At 33.5% G+C, this 23,525-nt stretch overlaps 2 pseudogenes; one reads left to right on the top strand and one right to left on the bottom strand.

Annotated features, from left to right (window-relative positions):
* Positions 1-1,873: 1,873 nt before the first annotated feature.
* LOC142641710 (uncharacterized) lies at positions 1,874-5,887 on the top strand (annotated as a pseudogene).
* A 244-nt stretch (positions 5,888-6,131) lies between these two features.
* Positions 6,132-22,919, bottom strand: LOC142640055 (protein-S-isoprenylcysteine O-methyltransferase A-like; annotated as a pseudogene).
* Positions 22,920-23,525: the final 606 nt, after the last annotated feature.

Genomic DNA, 23,525 nt, shown 5'->3' with positions numbered 1-23,525 from the left:
GTCTTTCTGGGCGTTAGTCCAGGGAGGAATGCGAAGCGACCTATGGCTGGTCTCAAAACAGATCTAATGTGTTGTTTTTTGTTTTTTGTTACTGCATGTCAACCACCATTAATCAAGTAATGGATAATAATAGGACCCCTGATTTTATTTGAACACGAGTCCAGATAAGGCATTGGATTGGCTAATTTAAGCTAACTCAATAAAAAAAATAAAAAAACTTTTTTAATGTATTGTTTAAGCTAATTCCGAAAAAAAAAAAAAAAACATGGGCAGATACATTAGAGACCAGCTAATTCAATAAATAAAAAATGCTTTTCTTGGTTCTAGGATTTGAAGAGGTTGGAGAATCCAAGTTGAGGTCCTGCAACATTTCAAATTTGAATTAGCTTAAATAAAATTGCTCATGACAATTGTCTCATAAAATGGTGATGTCCTAAGTTGCAATATACTAGCCATTACTATTTTTTCTTTTTCTTTTTCTTTTGGGCAGATGATCTTGATTGTTTAACTAAAATTTTCTGTATCAAATTGTTGTAGTAAAATATTTGGTTGTTTAGACCCCTGACGTTACTGGACAGGATATTAATTTTATATGAAATGACAAACTTAACTAATTCTTACTTGGATTGCACTACAAGAAACTGCATTAAATCTTGTTTGAAAATTTTAGTGGATGAGTTTGTTATCATGTTATGGCACTAGTGATGCCACAAATTTTATTACATATATTTATAAATTGATTCATCAACTTAAAAAAATTAATAAATTTATTTATTATGTGGTTGATATTTATTGTCAACTTAGTTTGTAAAATTTTTGTAGTAAAATTAATAATAACTTTAGCTTTTTTCTTTTGTTATGAACTCTTCTTTTGGGTCATTCTTGTGTATGCATATCACCACTGATGGACCAATGCTTAGACTGCACGGGCCATGGCCCCCTAGCCTTTTGAAATTTTCTTATTAGTATATGAGAAGATATATATTGTGAGTGTTGTAGTCCAAAATTTTCATAAAAATTAGTTGTGTTGGTCAAGAACATATTCACTATTTTCCTCCGTTTGTATTTTGACCCCCACACTATTGCTTGTGAAATCTTAATTTTGAATTATAATGGTGAGTTTAATTTAGGCATTTTAAAAAAAAATTTACATATTCATGTTATGTTTCTCAAACCTACTTTTGTATATATTTAATTTTAAAAATCTTTTTATTTAACCTGTGATTTAACCGTTGCTCCATTGGTTAAACCAATAACCTAATGACCTGGCTCAAAGACCAGATCAACATTCTGTCTAGATCTAAATATTTAATAACTATGGATAGCATGTACCATATCGTTTTCCTGAAATTCAACTTCTTTTTTCTTCTGTTTTTGTTTTTTTTTTTTTTTTTTTTTTTGACAAATGAAATGAATTTGCACTCTCATTACCTTTAATATTATAAATATAACGTTTTTCTAATAAAATAAATAAATAAATAATCGTTTACTTTGGTTTGGTTAAGTCTAGTCCTTTGGTTTATTTATTTATTTAATCTATAAACTTAACGCTTTGTTTACTTTGTTTCCGTTAAGGGTCATGAGCATAGTTATTGTGTTTAAAAATGAGGTGGCGGATTCTACACCATAGATTTATTTTAAATGGACTTGGCCCTGATTTAAACTGAAATCGAGAGGATACTGATCCACGAATATTAGTTTGAGGAGCAGAAAGCTGGTAAATACATCCTCATCCGTTTCTGTCCCACCCTTGCCTCTCATTGTAAGGCCAACTGATCTTTACTTATATGTATAATTGCAACCAAGTGAAGTTGGTTATCCATTTCCACATCTGAGACCACAATATCTCCCAGCCTTCTGCTTCTCAAACCAAATGAAGCTTCGCCAAACCAATTTATTTTCATTTTGGCCTATACTCCTCTTTTCTATAAGCCTACTATGCTTACCTACCATGACTGCCATCCCTGCAACAAATGAGACTGATCGTTCAGCTTTGCTTAAATTCAAAGAATCAATAACTGACACATTTATGATGTTGAACTCATGGAATGATTTTATGCACTTCTGCCACTGGTTTGGAATCACATGTGGCCAATGACACCAAAGAGTCACGGCCTTGGACCTACAAGGGTATAAGTTACGAGGATCCATATCACCTTACATGAGCAACCTTACCTTCCTTAGGATTATCAATCTCCAAAACAACAGCTTCTATGGCAGAATCCCACATGAAGTTGGTCATTTGTTCCAACTGCAAGAGCTCTATCTTAACAATAACACATTGGAAGGTGAAGTACCATCCATCTTATCCAATTGCTCCCATGCTAGGATCATAAATTTTAATTGGAATGAACTTAATGGGAAAATTCCAGCAGAGTTAGGTTCTTTGAAGATGCTTGAATTGCTTCGGCTTGGTGCAAACAAATTGACAGGAAGAATTCCACCATCATTTGGAAATCTTTCATCAATTAGAGTTTTCTCTCTAGCATATAACAAATTGGTGGGAAATATACCTTATCGCATTGGTCATCTAAAAAGCTTAGTCTTTTTCACATTTCAGCCAATAAAATCTCAGGTACAATCCCTTCCTCCCTTTACAATATATCATCTCTCCAAAGAATCTCAGTCTCATTAAACCAACTCAACGATGCACTACCAGCCAAAATTGGCCTCACTCTCCCTAATCTAAAAGTACTTTTATTTGGTTCTAATGAATTCTCTGGGCCAATTCCTATTTCATTATGCAATGCATCTCAGCTTCAAATGCTTGATCTAAGTGTAAACAATTTTTTGGGATTAGTTCCAACTAATTTGGGAAATCTGCCAGATCTTCAGTGGCTAGACTTGAGTAACAATTACCTAGGAAGGAGCCTGGATTTCTTAAAATCATTGACCAATTGTAGTAAACTAGGTAAATTAGATTTAGGTACAGACCAATTTGGAGGTGTTTTGCCTATACCTTTAGGCAACTTGTAAACCCAACTTTCGGAATTATATTTTGGAGCCAATGAAATTTCTGGAACCATTCCTGTAACATTAGGGAATCTTGTCAACTTAATTGGCTTAGGCATGGACCATAATCTTTTCATAGGCCTAATTCCCACTATTTTCGAGAAGTTTCAGAAAATACAAGCATTGCATTTAAATGGATATAGATTCTTAGGAGAATTACCAACCTTCATAGGCAATCTTACTTAGTTATTCCTACTCAATTTACATGAAAACAGATTAGAAGAAAGCATACCTCCAAGTCTTGCTAAATGCCCAAATTTGCAAATCCTAGACATTTCACAAAATAATCTTAGTGGATTCATCCCCCCGCAGCTTATTGGTCTATCTTCCCTTTCAATACTACTTGACTTGTCTCACAACTCATTTACCGGCAAACTACCTTTCGAAGTAGGCAATCTGAAAAATATTAACCAACTTGATATCTCTGAGAATAATTTGTCTGGGGAAATTCCTAGCTCCATAGGAAATTGTTTGAGCTTGGAGTACCTTAGCTTGCAAGGTAATTCCTTTGAAGGATCCTTACCTTCATCTATGGCTTTCTTAAAAGGCCTCAAATTACTTGATGTTTCAAGAAATAACCTGTCAGGATCAATTCCAAAAGTTTTAGAAAAACTTCCTTCTTTGAAAAAATTGAACCTCTCATACAATGATATCGAGGATGAGGTGCCAACAGAGGGAGTTTTCAAAAATGCAAGTGCCATATCAGTGATCGGAAATACTAAACTTTGTGGTGGTGTTCCACAACTGATATTGCCTCCATGTCTAGTTGAAGTCATGAAACCTACAAAGTCCATTTCATTCAAACTTAAAATTGCAATCATTGTTGTCGTTGTATGTTTCCTTCCGTTTTCATTCATTCTTTTTCTTCATTGGAGGAAAATATCAAAAAGGAATTCATCTTCTTTGGGCTCAGCAATAGACCTCCTTCCAAATGTTTCTTATAAAATGCTTTATCAGGCAACTAATGGATTTTCTCCTAGTAACTTAGTTGGGACTAGCAGTTTTGGCTCTATATATAAAGGATTTCTTCAATCCGAGGAAAGATTAGTTGTTGTAAAGGTCCTTAACCTTCAACGAAAGTGTGCTTCCAAGAGTTTTATGGCTGAATGTAATGTACTAGGAAGTATCCAACATAGGAATCTTGTCAAGATATTAACATGTTGCTTGAGCATGGACTACAGTGGGAATCAATTTAAAGCTCTAGTCTTTGAATTCATGACAAATGGGAGTCTAGATATCTGGCTTCATCCAAAGATAGACAGGGAAGATCAATCAGGGGTCTTGAGCCTTCTTCAAAGGCTAAATATTGCAATTGATGTTGCTTGTGCATTAGATTATCTTCACAATCATTTTGTGCAACCAATCATTCATTGTGTTTTGAAGCCAAGCAATATTCTTCTTGACAATGACATGATTGCTCATCTAAGTGATTTTAGTTTAGCGAGACTCCTCTCAACTGTTAGTGATTCTTCTCAAAATCAAACTGGTACAATTGTGATAAAGGGATCTATTGGCTATGTTGCTCCAGGTAATTATCTTTCCAACTGTGTCTAATATCTTAAAAATGCTTATAGATCTTGTTAATAATAGTTGTTCAAAACATATTGAATTATACTTCTCCCCAAAACATATTGAATTGTTTTTTGAAATTATCTTACTATGATTATAAACTTTTCTTTGCATTAATATGCAACACAGAAATCACACAAACTCACGACATGGTTTATACCTTTGATAAATCATAAATTTGATTAATTGACAGACATCAATTATTGACTATCCATTGGCCATGCCTTTTTTTTTAGGCATTTATTTCCTCAACTCTGTATGTTGTGATGATAGCTTGTCAATAAACTATATCAGATATGGTATATCTAGTCTTAAAACAGATCTAATGTTTTGTTTTATGTTTTTTGTCATTGGATGTCAACCACCATTAATCAAGTAATGAATAATTATGGGACACCTGATTTTATTTGAACATGGGTCTAGCAAAGGCATTTAGGAAGGCTAGTACCTAATGTGTGCAACATATCCGTATCAATTGTAAAATAATTTGATTACATTGTCGTAATCCTAACCATTAACCATGTTTCTTGTGCTTCATATAAATAAATAAATAAATAAATAATTACCTCCCAAGATCCTCAAAAAAAAAAAAAAAAAAAAAAAGTTCCACCAGAGACCCTATGGTGCTATTCTAATGTAGAAATTATCATTTTCTCACATGAAATTTTGAAATGATAGTATCTATCATACCCTTCTTTCTGAAGTTCAAATTCTTTTTGGTTTTTGACGAATCAAATGAATTTGCACTCTCATTAAATCCCAAATCTGATTATAACATGAACTGCAAAATCTTCTTATATATCATAAATTGTAGAGTATGGCATGGGCAGCAAGGTATCAACTGAGGGGGACATGTATAGCTTTGGAGTATTTCTACTAGAGATATTTTTGGGAAAGAGACCAACTGATGAAATGTTTAAAGATGATCTCAATCTCTACAATTTTGTTAGGATGGCATTGCCAGAACGACTTGTTCAAATTGTAGACCCAGCACTTCTCATAAGAGAAGTTGAAGAAATGCCAACAGCTGCAGTGGCAGCTAGAGAACATTTTAACGAGAATGAAATTGAAGCAGATGAAGAAACTCAAGGTATTGTTAACCACAGCCAAGTGGAAGCTAATGTGTATAAGTGCTTAGTCTCAGTCCTTGAAATTGGTCTTGCATGTTCCGTGGAGTCCAAAAAGGAAAGAATGAAAATGGAGGAAGTTAGCAAGGAACTACATTCAATAAATAAATAAAAATTTCTAGGTTCTAGTATTTGAAGAGGTTAGAGAATCCAAATTGAGTTCTTGCTACATTTCAAATTCAAATTAGCTTAAATAAATTTGCAAATGAGAATTGTCTCATAAAATGGTGATGTCCTAAGTTGTAATATATTGGTCATTATGGTCTTTTTCTTTTTTAGATGATCCTAGTTGTACAACTAAATTTTCTTCTGTATCAAAATGTTGGAGTAACATATTCGGTTGTTTAGACCCCCGGACGGAATATTAATTTTACAAGAAATGACAAAATTAACTAATTTTTACTTGGATTGCACCGCAAGAAACTACGTCTGGGGATACATATTTTGGGGACTACAGAGCATTTCTCTGAGTACCAACTGACCAGATGAAGAAACCACAGTATCCAGGATGTCGGACACATTTATAGATTCCATGAGTAATCAGTTTGTGATGCTCCTCATGATTAATCTTGATAAGATGTGGGAAGGCCTGACCAGCTGTAATAATTGATGTTTTCCTAATGATTTTGTCAACTATAACCACTACGAGGCCCAAGTTGCTTACCCATCAGTGTTCCTTCAACCCAGGAAATAAAAAAATCTCAATGAAGTACTCCAGTAGTGAGAAGAGCATTGCCATGATATAGTTTTTGCTGATCAGAAGAGATTTAAGAGTCACATTTTATGTCCCATGAATGGAAATTGCTAAAATGCATTCAGAACTGTGAAAGAAGATTATTGCAACAAACATCTGACATGACTATTGAAAGCTGGGTAAGTGAAGATTTCTGTCATTTTTGGCAAATGAAAGGAATCAGTTTTTGTCCCAAGTTCAATGTAGTGAGACCTATATGGCATATATATATATATATATATATATATATATATATATATAAAAGTGAAAATGGCCAAATACCACCATTTTGCAAAATTTGTAGCAAAAAAGCACTGTTCGGAGCTTATTAGGGAAATACCACTTCTCTAGTACTCGAGTTTCAAAAACTCGAGTTCTAAATGGTACTCAAGTTCCTAGAAGTTTTGCCACCATGGCACTGCTGACCTGATATTTGTGCAACTAAAAAAATTAATGTGTTACTCGAGCTTGGTAAACTCGAGTTCCATGCAACACAATACTCAAGCATACCAGGCTCGAGTTCTTTATAAATAAAATCTTTATGTTTTTTTTGTATGGTACTCAAGTTCACTAATCTCGAGTTCCTTGTAATATGGAACTCGAGTTTGGTAAACTCAAGTTCCTTATAAACTTTTTTTTTTTTTTGGATAATCAACCAATAAACATAAAGATAAAAATAAGTATTTTTTTAATGTTTTTATTTATTTAAATAGAAGCATTGTAAAATATAGAGATTTTAATTTCAAAATACAAATTTTTAGGCCACTCATACCACTTGTTCATTCATTTTTAACACACTCATCAATTTCTTACTTCTCAAAAGTGTTATGGTCAAATTGGTTTAAATATTGGGGTTCCAATGAGAAATTAGAACAACATGTAAAAAAAAAAATCTCACTCCATTTTTAGTCATGGGCACACCGAAAGAAGTTTAAGCTTCATAAATTGTTCACTGTTTTCTCATAAAACATCTAGTGAAATCGTGTTTTCTAAATTTAAAAGCCAAATCTAAATATTTTTTCATGTTTAAGTTTCACAATAATTGAATCTATTTTTCTACATTGATAAAATCTATTTCTACATTAATGAAGACTTGCAATGGTGGACAGCTCACCCCCAAAATTGATGCATAAACTTTTTCAGGGATGCTCTGCATCCTTGACAATGGTGCATTTCAAAGGGTTGTATATCTATGTATTCACGTGAGTGTGGATGGGTACTTCTGGTCAAGGCTCAACAGTGCCGAGCTGTTGAGCAGCACATGTAGAACTGTTTATTATCTTTGGTCATTTTCAAGGATGCTAGTCAAAAGGCTCTTCCCATAATCAGTGACTACTGGTTAGAAGTAATAGCACATGGGTACTTAGTCAGGGCTCAACAGTGCCGAACTGTTTATTATCTTTGGTCATTTTCGAGGATGCTAGTCAAAACACTCTACCCATAATCCGTGACTACTGGTTAGAAGTAACAGCACATGGTAAAGCCATCTTAAATCCTGAAACTGAGTTGTTAAACAATCACATCTCATAAATATGTACATTAAAAGCATCACTTTGCTCTCAGAACCAGCACTCTTACAAATTAAGCAACCCCACAGCCTGAAACACTGAAATATCTCTTGTAATCTTAGCCAATTATTGTTACGCTACAGATTTTGAATACATATTTACTCGACTGTTCGATCAAACATCCTGGTCATATACATTTGATTATGGGAACTAAATCAAAGACTCGCCAGTCTGAAGTGAAGCCCTGTTATAACTTTGTTATTGGTGGCTTGAGCTCCCTGTTATATATGTTTAATCTACTTTTATGATCTCTTTTTTTTTTTTTTTTGGTATAGCCATTGCAAACCATCACTTTTATGATCTCTTTTCATATGAATAAAGATGATATGACTTGGCAATGTGTGGAACAATGGCGAGCTGTTGAGCAGCACATGCAGAACTGCAAACATCAGTGTAGCAATGGTGGACGTAGCCCGCCCCCAAAATTGATGCATAAACTTATAGGGATGCTCTACATCCTTGAAAACGGTGCATTGCAAAGGGTTGCATATCAGTGTATTCACGTGGCGAGTCCTTACTTTAGGAGCCATATGGTTTTTCTGTGAAAGAGTGGCTGGTCTGTGTGGTTTGGATGAGTCTATATGTATCGAATCTATTAAATTTTGCTACAAGTAATGTACAATAAATCTAATTTGGGTGATAAGTGCTATGTGTATAACATTTCAAATTACATAAACAGAGTATTGGAAACATCAACATATCTAACTAGAGGCATTTTACTTCCTGAGGTGTTTCCTACATTACAAAGTAGAGGACATTGTCCAACCAAAGTACAAGAATCATATGTAGCAACAAAGAACAGCAAGGGAAAAATGAGCAAGTGATTTCATATAAACTTAGCCAAAACTAATGATCAGTTAATCTTTAAATTTGCAAAATTTGAATGTACATAATCATCAGTTGTCAGACATTAACAACAACATTCTATATTGCACAGAATATTAGGGGTGTGCAGAAAACCCGCCAAACTCGACCCGACCCGACCCGACCCAACCCGCCAGGTTGGGTCGGTTTTTAGGGCTTGGTGGGTTGGGTTGGGTTATGAAAAGTTTTTTTTGTAGTGGGTCGGGTTGGGTTTGGGTCATAAAATTACAAACCCGACCCGACCCACCCATATTTTAATATATATTTAAAATATATTATATATTTAAAAATATTTTTAATAAATATTTTTTTAAGTCAAATATATTATATTTAAATATATATTTAATAAATATATTTCATCAATTCCTACAAATATATATAATATAAAATCCTATTACTTTCTTTAATATATATTTAAATATATTATATAATTAATAATAAAAAAATATGGATTCAATTTAATAATAATAATAAATAAATAAATAAAATGTCCAACCCATGGGTTCAACCTTACCCAACCCGACCCATATGGGTTGGGTTGGGTTGGACATATATGATGGGTCGGGTTGGGCCGAATTTTTTTTGACCCACCATGGTGGGTTGGGTCAAAAAATTCCCTCAACCCGACCCAACTCGACCCATGCACACCCTTACAGAACATGTAGACATTAACAACAACGTCTAATATTCGTAGGTAGAAATTTTTGGAAATCATCATTGCTTAAATATGAGAAGTCTTAAATATCTTTTTCATCATCTAATGCAGTAACTTCATTAATAGACTTAATGGCTCGCTCTTGTGTCTTCCCCTTTAGATGCTTCCTAGTTTTTTGGATTGCATGAAAACAATCTAATTGTCTTTGCATTTGATTGTTCTCTTGTTCAAGATGAGCAAGTATATTAGCAGGTTCATCTCTAGGTAACTCGGCTGAGCGTGCCTTAGGAACTCGTAACCTGTGCCATCGACAATACACCTCCAACTCACACCTCTTCTCGTATAGGGTTGACCATGGTGGTTCTGCTACGGTGAACTCTATTGCAGTGGTATCTGACTTAGTTTTGTAGGTTTGCCGACCATGATGTGTCCGACGCTTCCGAGACTCTCGTACTTGTATATTGGCATATTAATGAAATCTCTCTTCTTTCCAACCCATTTCCCTCCATAGTGGTCTGTGTATGTTTGTAATTGTTGATTTGCTGGAACTTGTGATATTCCATTTGTTGAAGTAGATCCAAACTTGTTTCGCATTGTACGATTTGATGTTGAGGCGTTGCGACTCATAGCTTAGTCAATCTACGAAGTTAGTGGGGTAGAAATAAGATCATTATTGTGATGCATTTATAACCTCATTTCATGTTCCAAGCATTATAATTTCAGTTATTAAGCTTGTCATGTCAATACAGGCTGGAAAAACACTATATGAACAGGATTTTAAATGTTCCCAATGTTAGTGAGATTTGAAGATGTGGGCGGTAGTAGCAGTGTTCTTGAACAGAGCATCATATTTAATTGTTTTCTACTATGTCCCTAGCATCAGGGTACGATTATTCATATATTTAAGTATTCACGTGAATGTGGATGACATGACTGGACAGTGTGTGAAACAGTGTCAAGCTGTTGAGCAGCACGTGTGAAATAGTGGCATCTGTTGGCGCATGTGGTTTGTATGACTACAGTTGGTGCTACAGCAGCGAGTTGGTGATGTGTCTTCAAAAAACTACTCATGCCACAGTTGGTGCTACATCATGTTTACTTAGACATGGCAAAACGGGTTAGAATTTTCTAACCCAACCTGATTAACCTGCAACCCAATTAACCAGTTTAAAAATGACCCATGACCTGATTGACCCGCAAACCCAATTGACCTGACCCGACCCGATCGTTTTGCCACATCTATATTCAAATCTGCTTATTGCATTCATGAAATCTGTTCCCTGCATTAATGAAAACTGTTCACTATTTTCTCATAAAAATTGTTCACTATTTTCTGCATAAACTATATTTAGCATTCTGCAAAAAATTATTTTTTGTTCAGCATTATTTAAAAAATTGTTCACTGTTTTTTCTACATAAATTGTTGGGAAATTTAGACACCGGTTGATAGGTTTAAAACTATCAACAAGTTTTAAACCCAAGTTGTTAATTAGATTTATTATGCATAAAACTTGTTAAAACAAATAAACATCAATATCATGTCAAAATTAAGTGCAGCGAAAAAATAAATAAGACAAGATATGATGACCCAGGAAAACCAATGAAACCAACTAGTTTCATAGAAAAAAACCTGGGGGGAAACCTTCCCGAAAAGCAATTCACTATAGTAAAGAGAAGTTTCAAATCTAGTACAAAACCTTTGTCCTTAGACTCTAAAATCCCCGTAGATGAACTCACAATAGAAACCTTCTACCGCTTCAGAACCTCTGAATTCTTCAATATATAAACGCCACCCTTTGATGGACGGATCCCAGTACGTAACTAACTAATTGCATGGATCCCAGTACGCAACTTCAATCACTAACTAGAGAAGAAGATGTTGGTTGCAAAGTTCTTCACTTCATCAACAATGAAGATCAAAAAGCACTTGGTTACAAAACCCTAAGGCGCAAAGATGCAGTAGCTTCTTTTTGAGAGAATAACGCTTCGATCACCCTTTTCATATGTTCTCCTTGTATTCTCTTATGTGACGGCCTCTAAAATATGTCTTATATATGTCTAGGATTGTGAGAAAAGAAACCCTACACAAATACAAAAGCCGGGCCCAAAAATCAGATCTGAAAATTCTGATTTCCGTAACCTCGATAGATAGTCTCAATAGATAGCATCTGTCGAGCCTCATTAAACCTCGATAGATAGCTATCTGTCGAGCAGTTGTCCAGCAGGTGTCCAGCTTTAGTAAACACATTTTCTTTACTTGTTTCTTGGTTCAATCTTCATGGCTTTAATACTAGACTTGAACAACATGTTCTTTGAAGCATTAAACATATCCTAGATCAATCCAAATACAAGTAAAGTGCGTTTTGTCAAAGGATTAGCCAACTACATAAAATATGTCCTTAACATAAACTATTCACTGTTCACTGCATGTTTACATACAACCTTAGGACTATATGATTCGTCCAAAAAAGGCATAATAACTACTTTTGTCTGTATATGAGGATTATTAGTTGCTCTTTGGATTTATTCGAGGCATTTACCATTAGGTGATTTATACGAATCATTCATTTTTCTTTCATGGAGTTTGTCCATTATTCATATGGTTACATATTTAAAGAAACATAAAAACCATTTAAGGGCAATAACCGCATTAATGCTAAAAACAGTTTATTCACAAAATAGTGAACAATTTTTGTGAGAAAATAATGAATAGTTTAAAAAACAATTGTGCATAAACTGTTTTTCGCATTGGCACAGTTTTACTAATGCAGAGAGCAGATTTTATTAATGTAGAAACAAATTTTATCAATGCAGAAAAATAAATTCGATTATTGTGAAATTCAAACATGAAAAAGCATTCAGATTTGGCTTTTAAATTTTGAAAACACGATTTCACTAGGTGTTTTATGAGAAAACAATGTACAATTTATGCAATGAACAGAGAATAATTTATGCAGAAAAGAGAGTGAACAATTTTTTAAATAAAGCTGAACAGAAAATAATTTTATACAAAATGCTAGAAATAGTTTATACAGAAAACAGTGAACAATTTTTATGAGAAAACAATGAAAAGTTTTAATTAATGCAGAAAATATATTTTATTAATGTAGAAATAGATTTTATTAATGCAGAAAAATAGATTCGATTATTGTGAAGTTCAAACATGAAAAAGCATTCAGATTTAGCTTTTAAATTTAGAAAACACGATTTCACTAGGTGTTTTATGAGAAAACAGTGAACAATTTATGTAGTGAATAGAGAATAATTTATGTAAAAAAGAGAGTGAACAATTTTTTAAATAATACTAAACATAAAATAATTTTAAACAGAATACTAGAAATAGTTTATGCAGAAAATAGTGAACAAATTTTATGAGAAAACAATGAACAGTTTTAATTAATGTAGAAAACAAATTTTATTAATGTAGAAACAGATTTTATCAATGCAGAAAAATAGATTCGATTATTGTGAAGTTCAAACATGAAAAAGCATTCAGATTTGGCCTTTAAATTTAGAAATCACTATTTCACTAGCTATTTTATGAAAAAATAGTGAACAATTTATGCAGTGAACATAGAATAATTTATGCAGAAAAGAGAGTGAACAATTTTTAAAATAATTCTGAACATAAAATAATTTTATGCAGAATGCTAGAAATAGTTTATGCAGAAAACAGTGAACAATTTTTATGAGAAAACAATGAACAGTTTTAATTAATGCAGAAAATAGATTTTATTAATGTAGAAACAAATTTTATCAATGCAGAAAAATAGATTCGATTATTATGAAATTCAAACATGAAAAAAAATTCAGATTTGGCTTTTAAATTTAGAAAACACAATTTCACTAGGTGTTTTATGAGAAAACAGTGTACAATTTATGTAGTGAACAGAGAATAATTTATGCAAAAAAGAGAGTGAACAATTTTTTAAATAATGCTAAACAGAAAATAATTTTATGCAGAATGCTAGAAATAGTTTATACAGAAAACAGTGAACAAATTTTATGAGAAAACAATGAACAGTTTTAATTAATGCAGAAAACAAATTTTATTAATGTAAAAATAGATTTTATCAATGCAGAAAAATAGATTCAATTATTGTGAAATTCAAACATGAAAAAACATTCAGATTTGGCTTTTAAATTTAGAAAACACGATTTCACTAAGTGCTTTATGAGAAAACAGTGAACAATTTATGTAACTTAAACTTCTTTCGGTGTACCCATGGCTAAAAATAGAGTGAGATTTTTCTTTTACATGTTGTTCTAATTATCTAATTATATACGTTTTTTTTTACTGGAGAAACATCTAATTATATATACAAATTATAAGAAAGAGACTACTTTCTAAAATGATGGGCCAGCCAAAAAATGAAATGTTAAATTAAATTTTATGTCTAAACATAGCTATTTATCATCTCCCTTGTTTGAGTTTTAGGAAAAAATAAATAAATAATTATTATGGGGGACAGAAACTCAAGCTCAAACAATAACGAGCTAAGATGTCAAGGTAACTAACTTGCATAATTTACTTGTTATAAAAATAAGGTAGAAATTCCACAGTGGGAGACTTAAACAACTGACTAAGAGAGTAAGGGTGAGGATGAACTAATCTCAAATACATAAACTGCTTTCCCAAGATGTATGGGGTTAGCAAGAAAACAAAGGTACAATGTGTCTTTCCTCAGCTTCTTCAGCTCTCTCTCCTTCTTCTTCTTATCTAGGGTCTTTTCTCTTAAGATGTTCTCGCCCTTACTTTGTTGGCCTCCTCCCCTTTTATAAGCATTTTTTCTTCACTTATCTCTCCAGCTGGCCTGCTTCTAGCCGGATTTTTTGGGACACTTGTCACATCCTCCCTCAATTCTATCCCCCTTTCATCATGAAATAGGACTTTTGGGGGTGTCTACACTGTTCATGTTGTCTTATATGCATTTAATGTGGAAGAGACTAGGTAAAGAACCTTTCATGAATGCGAAGGTGACGGCCACTGTGACCCTTATCCTTTCAGGAAGTTTTCTGAGGTGCACTTGGGGGGAGTGGCATGTCAGCTAAAAAGGGGAGAATTGGTTGCCCGTGGTCCTCCTTTTGTCCACCAAAAGATCACCCATGCTCATGACCTCGAATAAGAGTTTCGGTATTAGTGGCATACTTAAATCTCCACGGGAATCGTCTTGGGGAGTTTCCCTTTACTATTCATAGAGATGAGCCCGGCCTATCTGTTCAAGTATGATCTTCTAGACCTTTGGGCTTCAGCCCAGAATCAAGTTCCCCCCCCCCCTCTCTCCCCAACAATTATCATTCTCATTAAGTGAGTATTACACACACCTATTCATTATCATTATCATTTAAGTTTTAGGAGAAGAGATGAATACATAATTAATACAATAAAGTGATATTTTTCGTAGAAGATATAATAAAGTGATTTACTCCTTTTATCTTGCATGTGAAAACAAGAAATTGCCAACATGTGAAATAAACATGGATATATGTCCTTTTGTGTTACACAATTTTATTATGCACTTGCCAAAGTCTATGTCCTTTTGTGTACAATTTTATAATATATGTACAATTTTATTAAACATGGATATATGTCCTTTTGTTTTATACAATTGCCAAAGTATTTTATTAGACACTTCAAAATTTACTGTGCAAACAGTGTACTTCGTTTGCTCGGTAGGATTTTTTTGTTAGTGGGTTGACGGCAAGGATTAAAATTGATGTGATTTTTTGTTTTCAGAAATTGAGGTAGGTGAATCAAGTTAGGGACCAAAATATAAAAATCGAAAGTGCATTTTTGCCTTAAAATAAATGACTACCAAGTAATAGCAATATAATGGGAACAAAAAAAATTCAGTAAGCACCAATAGAAACTTGGGAAGCATGGACATGGCAAAATTGTCTACATATTGGTGTCAGATACGTACTTGACATAGGATCAAATGTGTATCATTTTTCAATTTAATTGTTCTATTTTAATGTTGAATGTTGTTTATTTGAACTCTTTTGGTGCCTAGTTTATTTGAACTCTTTTATTTGTACTTTAAATAATATTTTGTTGTCTTTAAATTCATTTTAGATATATTTCCAAACATTTCATTATTGTTACATACTTTTTAAATCCAAAATAAACCTAACTTATTCCAAATATAAAATATATATACCCAAAAATAAATATTAATTAACTGTCATACTCTTGACGTATCGTATCCTAGTTTTTCAAGAAATGTCATGAATATACATAGAAACACAACCACACAAAACACCAAACTTATGTGGAAAACCCTTTGGTGTTGAGGGAAAAACCACGAGGCAGCTCCGAAAAATATCTACTATGAAAATTGAGATCACAACTCTCAAATTTATGCCAAACTTGAATTCACAATAAATTAGTTATACAACAAATAAATCCAAAGAAATAAATACAATCTCACCACAAAAATAGTAGCAAAGATCTTCCCTTTGAACACTTAAACTCTCTATAATTGTAGTATTCAAAAATCTCCAAGAAAGCTTCACAAATTTATCTTCCTTGTGTATACAGGGACGGAACTACCTTAGGGCTGTGGGGGGCCATGACCCCCCCCCCCCCCACCCCCAACCTTTGAAAAAAAATCTCATAGTACATATATTCACACAAAAGATTTACCTTTAGCTCTAAAATTTATATACTTGGCCCCCTTCCCCCAAAAAATTGACAAGATGACCCATAAATCTCAAAAATAGATAACAAGAAAAATCTTTGAAAAAAAAACACATATCCAAATAATAAGAAAAATCTTTGGACAAATCATAAATCTGGTCTAAGTAAAAACAATAACAAGAAGTCAATTACAAATCCTAGCAAAACAAATCACAAAAACCCAATAACTTCTACCTAATTTTTGCATCTCATTTGAGAGCTCTATGCTTCTCTCAAATGACTCCACCTCATAAACATAGAAACAACTCTTATATTGTTGATTGCTCCATTCACACATAGTTAATCACCAACAACTTGGATCAGTTGGTGTCTTTAACTCAACCAATGGAAAAAATTTATCTATTTTTTGAATGGTAGAATTTTTCTTTTTTTAATGTTTTATTAACTTTGGGACACACTTGGCATGCATGCATAAATGGTAATACATGTGTGAAACAACAACAATCTATTGTTTTGTGCTGTATGTAAACTACCACTAAAGCATGTGTGAGATTAGTCTATTGGTAATAGATTTTGTGACTTAACTAAATTAATGTAATGACGGGAAAAACTTTGTTATTTACTTAATTAAAGACTCAAAGTTACCGTCTGTAGGGTCTTAGGCTTCGGCCGAGAGCGTGGGGCTTTGGCCGAGATCGTGAGTAGTCCGAGTCTGAGGAGGAATATCTCCTTGGATAAACTAAATGCAGATCGGGTATAGATCCTAATGATCAAAGTGACCTTCCAGGAAGTTCTAATGATAGGGACAAGCATCATGAACGCACAAGAGGGGTAAGGACTCAAAAATATCTAAGGGAAAGTTGCTACACCGCATTGAATGCCCTACAGCTAACTTTCTGACCGCATTTATGTGGAAAAGACCCTTGAACAGTGCTACCTTGGCAACCACAACTCACAGAAGGCTAGAAATGGTATCTGATGGGACGAGTACTCAAGTGATGGCTTAAAAGATCAACAAGTGTAGGATTAAGATAATCCAAAAGGAACTATATAATGGAAGAGGCCCTTCATGAAAAGGGAAGGAAAAAATGAGAAGAGAAAGCACTGTAGCAATCTCAACAACTCCTATAACCATTGTCATCTAATATATATTAAAACAGAGCTCCTCGGACTGTGCCGTGGACAAACTTTCTCGCACAAACCAGGTTCAATTCTCGTTAGCTCATCATCCAAAACCATATTAATTGTTATCCATGTACTGACGCCTAGCTCTTTGATCCACTCTCTACAAATTTATTGTACTGGGTTCACTGGGCCAAGATCCCTTACATTTTTTAGCTTGGTTTGAAAATTGTGTCCCTACACCGTCCATTATCACGAAATTTTTTAATAGATCTCTTTTAATTATTTTTTTTTCTATTTTTTCAAACTTGCAATTTTTCAAAGGAAAAATTCTCAACCTTACGAAGACACCAATAATTGTCTTACCCCTTTTTACGTGGAATATTAATGCATGATATTATTAACCATTATTGTAGCTGTTTTATTAATATAATGCTTGACATAGATTTGAACTTTTAATTATAGTTTTTTGTATTATTTTCAAAGAATCTTTTAACTATATATATTGTGGGGAGTAAAAAGACCCTGATGGGTATATGGGCCTTTGGGCCATGCTAAGGAAGGCCGACCTTCTCATGAGTTTAGAACTTGTTAGTACTATGGGTCGACCCATATGCCGAGGATCCGAGGATCCAGCCGAGGGTGAACTTCCCCTCGGACGGACACCGGAGAACCCGGGACTTCATGGTAAAGGTTAGGGAAGGACACGGTCAAGACCAATGGTTAAAAGGGGTGAACCCTTGAATGTCCTGGAAGCACCGATGTTAGAGAAATGCCAAAGATAAAGGCTGCCACCTCCACATTAAAGACCCTGCACCTACCACCCTGGCCGCATTAATGGGGAAGTGACACCTGAACAGTGGAAGGGAAACTTCTGGTTACTATTCAAAGGCACTGAGAAAAGAAATATCTAGGCTAAGGGGGAGTTGGGGCAACACGTGTACAAAGTATCAAAAAGAAGAGTATTTAAAGAGCAACCTAGAACTGAAAAAGGGGGAAAAACTACTTTGTAATCTAAAAGGAAAAGAAGAAAGAGAAAGAGATTATAGAAGAACAACTCTTGGCTTCATCCGAGGAGGTTGATTTACAATATTCCCCGTTGTTTTTGAGTATTTGCAATCTTTGGCTTGTCATTTAATCCTCACACACTTCTAACCTGGGTTTCAAGCCCACACTCTACAAATTCATATTGTTTAAGGCTCATTGGGCCTGAACCCATAACTGTTCTTGGGGCCAGGTGCAATTGTGCACTTACATATATATATATATATATATATATATATATATATATATATATATATATATATATATATATATATATATATAATTTATAATGTCGATAGAATAAAGAATCAGACTAATCTTGGTCAGACCTTGAAAATATTAGGACGTATCAATTGACTTACAAAACTCTTGATTATAAATTGTCATTTGTGATTTTTTTTTCAAAATAAAAAATACAAATAATAAAAAATTAATGCTAATAATGCATTGTTGTCAACCTCTAATATTTATATTTCAATTTTTAAAATCTTTGAACAAAGAACTTCGACCCCCTAAGTCTGAATCCTGGTTCCGTTCCTAATAAACTGCTTTTAATATTTGGTAGAAAAATGGTGCTTTTATCACACATGAACCTCTCGCTCAGTCATAACTCCGTGTCATTTGATTGTGAATAGCAAATTGCGACCAAATATTTTGTGGCCAGCTAGCCTCCCAAGTACACGCAAACAAAAGACTTTTTCTTTGTTATTGACTTACTACTACATTGGATTAAGACTTATAAGCCTTATTGCTCATGGTAGCTTTCCTCTAATTGCTATTTTCTTCTTTCTTGATCAAAGTAACAATATTTGAATATTGTACTACGTGATTTTGATATTGAACTATGTGATTTTGATTTTCATGGTACACTACAATGTTTGAATATTTCACTCGCGACTTGGCATAAGCCGCGGATGACTCGTGAAATCTAGCCTGTCAAAAACTCTTCAAATTTTAGCATGTGCTTCTCGTGTGGCCTATTTTGCGGGTTGGCATTCGCGAATTAGTCGCGAAATCCTCATTTTCACAGAATCTTCACCAAACTCTCACACGCAACCCTTACAATAAATTCCACAAAAATACAAGAAAATGATTGAACATAATTACAATCAAATTTGACACAGAATTAAAGCCAACAAAAAACATAGTTGTAAATCACAATTTATAAAACTCTTGATTATAAATTGTCATTTTTTATATATTTTTTCAAAATAAAAAATACAAATAATTAAAAAAATTAATGCTAATAATGCATTGTTGTCAACCTCTAGTATTGACATCTCAATTTTTTAAAATCTTTGAACAAAGAACTCGAGTTCCATATTACAAGGAACTCGAGCTTGGTAAGCTTGAGTACCATACAAAAAAAATATACATAAACATTTTATTTATAAAGAACTCAAGCTTGGTATGCTCGAGTATTGAGTTGCATGGAACTCGAGTTTACCAAGCTCGAGTACCACATTATTTTTTTTAATTGCACAAATTCCAAGTTATTAGTGCCACGGTGGCAGAACTTCCAGGAACTCGAGTTTCTTAAACTCGAGTACCATTTAGAACTCGAGTTTCTGAAACTTGAGTACTAGAAAAGTGGTATTTCCCTAATAAGTTCCAAAACAAGGCTTTTTTGCTTCAAATTTTGCAACATGGTGGTATTTGGCCATTTTCACCCATATATATAGCTATCCTCACTGAAGAACTAGATAAAGAAACTTTTTGGTGCTAACTGTAGACCTGAAAAAGATGCAGGGGAATACAACATTAATAAGGAAAATTGAATCTCCAAATCACCCCAAAGTCGCTTCAAGAATGAAATCTCCTGCCAAAAAGAACCGAGGTTCAAAACAAGAGACCTGTGTAGAACTAGAAATCTGTAACATGACACAGAACTGTTCCAAAAACTTCTTATCAAGCAGACTAATTACAAGGTGAAATTGAAGAGAATGCGTGGGCTACCATGTGAAGTACACAGAGAGCAATCAGTACGAGTGCCCTGACCTTATAATAAAAATTAAAACACGTGCAGTTCCTCATGGGAGTATGGAACCATGTCCAAAGTCCAATCACTTTAAGAGTCATTGATGACGGGCCTTTGGTGTGCAGTGATGGGCCACAAAAGAAGCCTAACAAGTATGATTGTGTGGAGTATTGAGCCGACCCAAGGTCCAACTAGTGGCTTACGATCCACAAAGCAAGGCCATCAAGTCCTGGGACCTGGCCCTCTGGCACCGTCAAGCAAGGCAAGCTCTTGCTTCTAGAATCTACATAACAAGAAGTTGTTTTTAATTTTTTTTCAATTTTCAAAAATCTGGTTCTTCTTTTTCGACAAGAATTCATTGTGGAAAGATGAAAATTTCTCTTTCTAAATATTAAATTAAGTGGAACTCATTCGATAAGTGGTCGTTGTTTATCACTTGATGTTCATTGAGACTTCAAAGTCACATGACTAAATAGCATCATTGATCATACATGGTCAAAAGAAATTTTCACCAAATAAACTATTGACTTTTTTCTTTTATATATATATATATATATATATGAAAGTCTTTTTGCTTAGATAAGTCAAAAGCTTGTAAGAGTATTCATATAATTTCGTGCAAAAATTTCTTTCTATTTTAATATAGAAACTTATTTTTTCTATTTTACATACTCACTTTTCAAAACATTCCACGTTAGATTATTTATTTTACACTAAATGTTATTAAAATTTCAAATTTTCTTGATTTTTTTAATTGTTTCTTTTTTTTCACACACAATAATCAGGAACGGAACCAGGATTCAAACTTAGGAGGGGTCGAAATTCTTTGTTCAAAGATTTTAAAAAATTGAGATGTCAATATTAGAGGTTGACAACAATGCATTATTAGCATTAATTTTTTAATTATTTGTATTTGTTATTTTGAAAAAGATATATAAAACAATTTATAATCAAGAGTTTTATAAATTGTGATTTACAACTATGTTTTTTGTTGGCTTTAATTTCGTGTCAAATTTGATTGTAATTATGTTCAATCATTTTCTTGTATTTTTGTGGAATTTATTGTAAGGGTTGTGTGTAAGAGTTTGGTGAAGATTCTGTGAAAATGAGGATTTCGCGACTAGCTCGCGAATGCCAACCTGCGAAACAAGCCACACGAGAAGCACATGCTAAAATTTGAAGAGTTTTTGACAGGCTAGATTTCACGAGTTATTCGCGGCTTATGCCAAGTCGCGAGTGAAATATTCAAACATTGTAGTGTACCATTCATGAAAATCAAAATCACATAGTTCAATATCAAAATCACGTAGTACAATATTCAAATATTGTTACTTTGATCAAGAAAGAAGAAAATAGCAATTAGAGGAAAGTTACCATGAGCAATAAGGCTTATAAGTCTTAATCCAATGTAGTAGTAAGTCAATAACAAAGAAAAAGTCTTTTGTTTTCGTGTACTTGGGAGGCTAGCTGGCCACAAAATATTTGGTCGCAATTTGCTATTCACAATCAAATGACACGGAGTTATGACTAAGCGAGAGGCTCATGTCTGATAAAAGAACCATTTTTCTACCAAATATTAAAAGCAGTTTATTAGGAACGGAACCAGGATTCAAACTTAGGGGGTCAAAGTTCTTTGTTCAAAAATTTTAAAAATTGAAATATAAATATTAGAGGTTGACAGCAATGCATTATTAGCATTAATTTTTTATTATTTGTATTTTTTATTTTGGAAAAAAAAAATCACAAATGACAATTTATAATCAAGAGTTTTGTAAGTCAATTAACACGTCCTAATATTTTCAAGGTCTGACCAAGATTAGTCTGATTCTTTATTCTATCGACATTATAAATTTTTTTTAAAAAAAATTATGTACTCTTTTTACATAATTCTATAACTAATAACTTCATAATGATATATATATATATATATATATATATATATATATATATATATAGTTAAAAGATTCTTTAAAAAAAATACAAAAAACTATAATTAAAAGTTCAAATCTATGTCAAGCATTATATTAATAAAACAGCTAAAATAATGGTTAATAATATCATGCATTCATATTCAACGTAAAAGGGGGTAAGACAATTATTGTTGTCTTCGTAAGGTTGAGAATTTTTCCTTTGAAAAATTGCAAGTTTGAAAAAATAGAAAGAAAAAAAAAATTAAAAGAGATCTATTAAAAAATTTCGTGATAATGGACGTGTAGGGACACGATTTTCAGACCAAGCCCAAAAATGTAAGGGATCTTGGCCCAGTGAACCCTGTACAGTAAATTTGTAGAGAGTGGGTCAAAGAGCTAGGCTTTAGTACATAGATAACAGTTAATATGGTTTTGGATGATAAGCCAACGAGAATTGAACCCGGTTTATGCGAGAAAGTTTGTCCATGGCACAGTCTGAGGAGCTCTGTTATAGTATATATTAGATGACAATGGTTACAAGAGTTGTTGAGATTGCTACAGTGCTTTCTCTTCTCCTTTTTTCCTTCCCTTTTCATGAAGGGCCTCTTCCATTATATAGTTCATTTTGGATTATCTTAATCCTACACTTGTTGATCTTTTGAGCCATCACTTGAGTACTTGTCCCATCAGATACCATTTCTAGCCTTTTGTGAGTTATGGTTGCCAAGGTAGCACTGTTCAGGGGTCTTTTCCACATTAATGCGGTCAGAAAGTTAGCTGCAGGGCATTCAATGCGGTGTAGCAGCTTTCCCTTAGATATTTTTGAGTCCTTACCCCTCTTGTACATTCATGATGCTCGTCCCTATCATTAGAACTTCCTGGAAGGTCACTTTGATCATTAGGATCTATACCCGATCTGCATTTAGTTTATCCAAGGAGATATTCCTCCTCAGACTCGGACTACTCACGATCTCGGCCAAAGTCCCACGCTCTTGGCCGAAGCCCAAGACCCTACAAACGGTAACTTTGAGTCTTTAATTAAGTAAATAACAAAGTTTTTCCCGTCATTACATTAATTTAGTTAAGTCACAAAATTTATTACCAATAGACTAATCTCACACATGCTTTAGTGGTAGTTTATGTACAGCACAAAACAATAGATTGTTGTTGTTTCACACATGTATTACCATTTATGCATGCATGCCAAGTGTGTCCCAAAGTTAATAAAACATTAAAAAAAGAAAATTTCTACCATTCAAAAAATAGATAAATTTTTTCCACTGGTTGAGTTAAAGACACCAAC

The sequence above is a fragment of the Castanea sativa genome, chromosome 6, assembly GCF_040712315.1.
Source record: "Castanea sativa cultivar Marrone di Chiusa Pesio chromosome 6, ASM4071231v1".
NCBI lineage: Eukaryota > Viridiplantae > Streptophyta > Magnoliopsida > Fagales > Fagaceae > Castanea > Castanea sativa.
The sequence above is the reverse complement of the archived record's forward strand: the minus strand, read 5'-3'. Positions and strand labels throughout refer to the sequence as shown.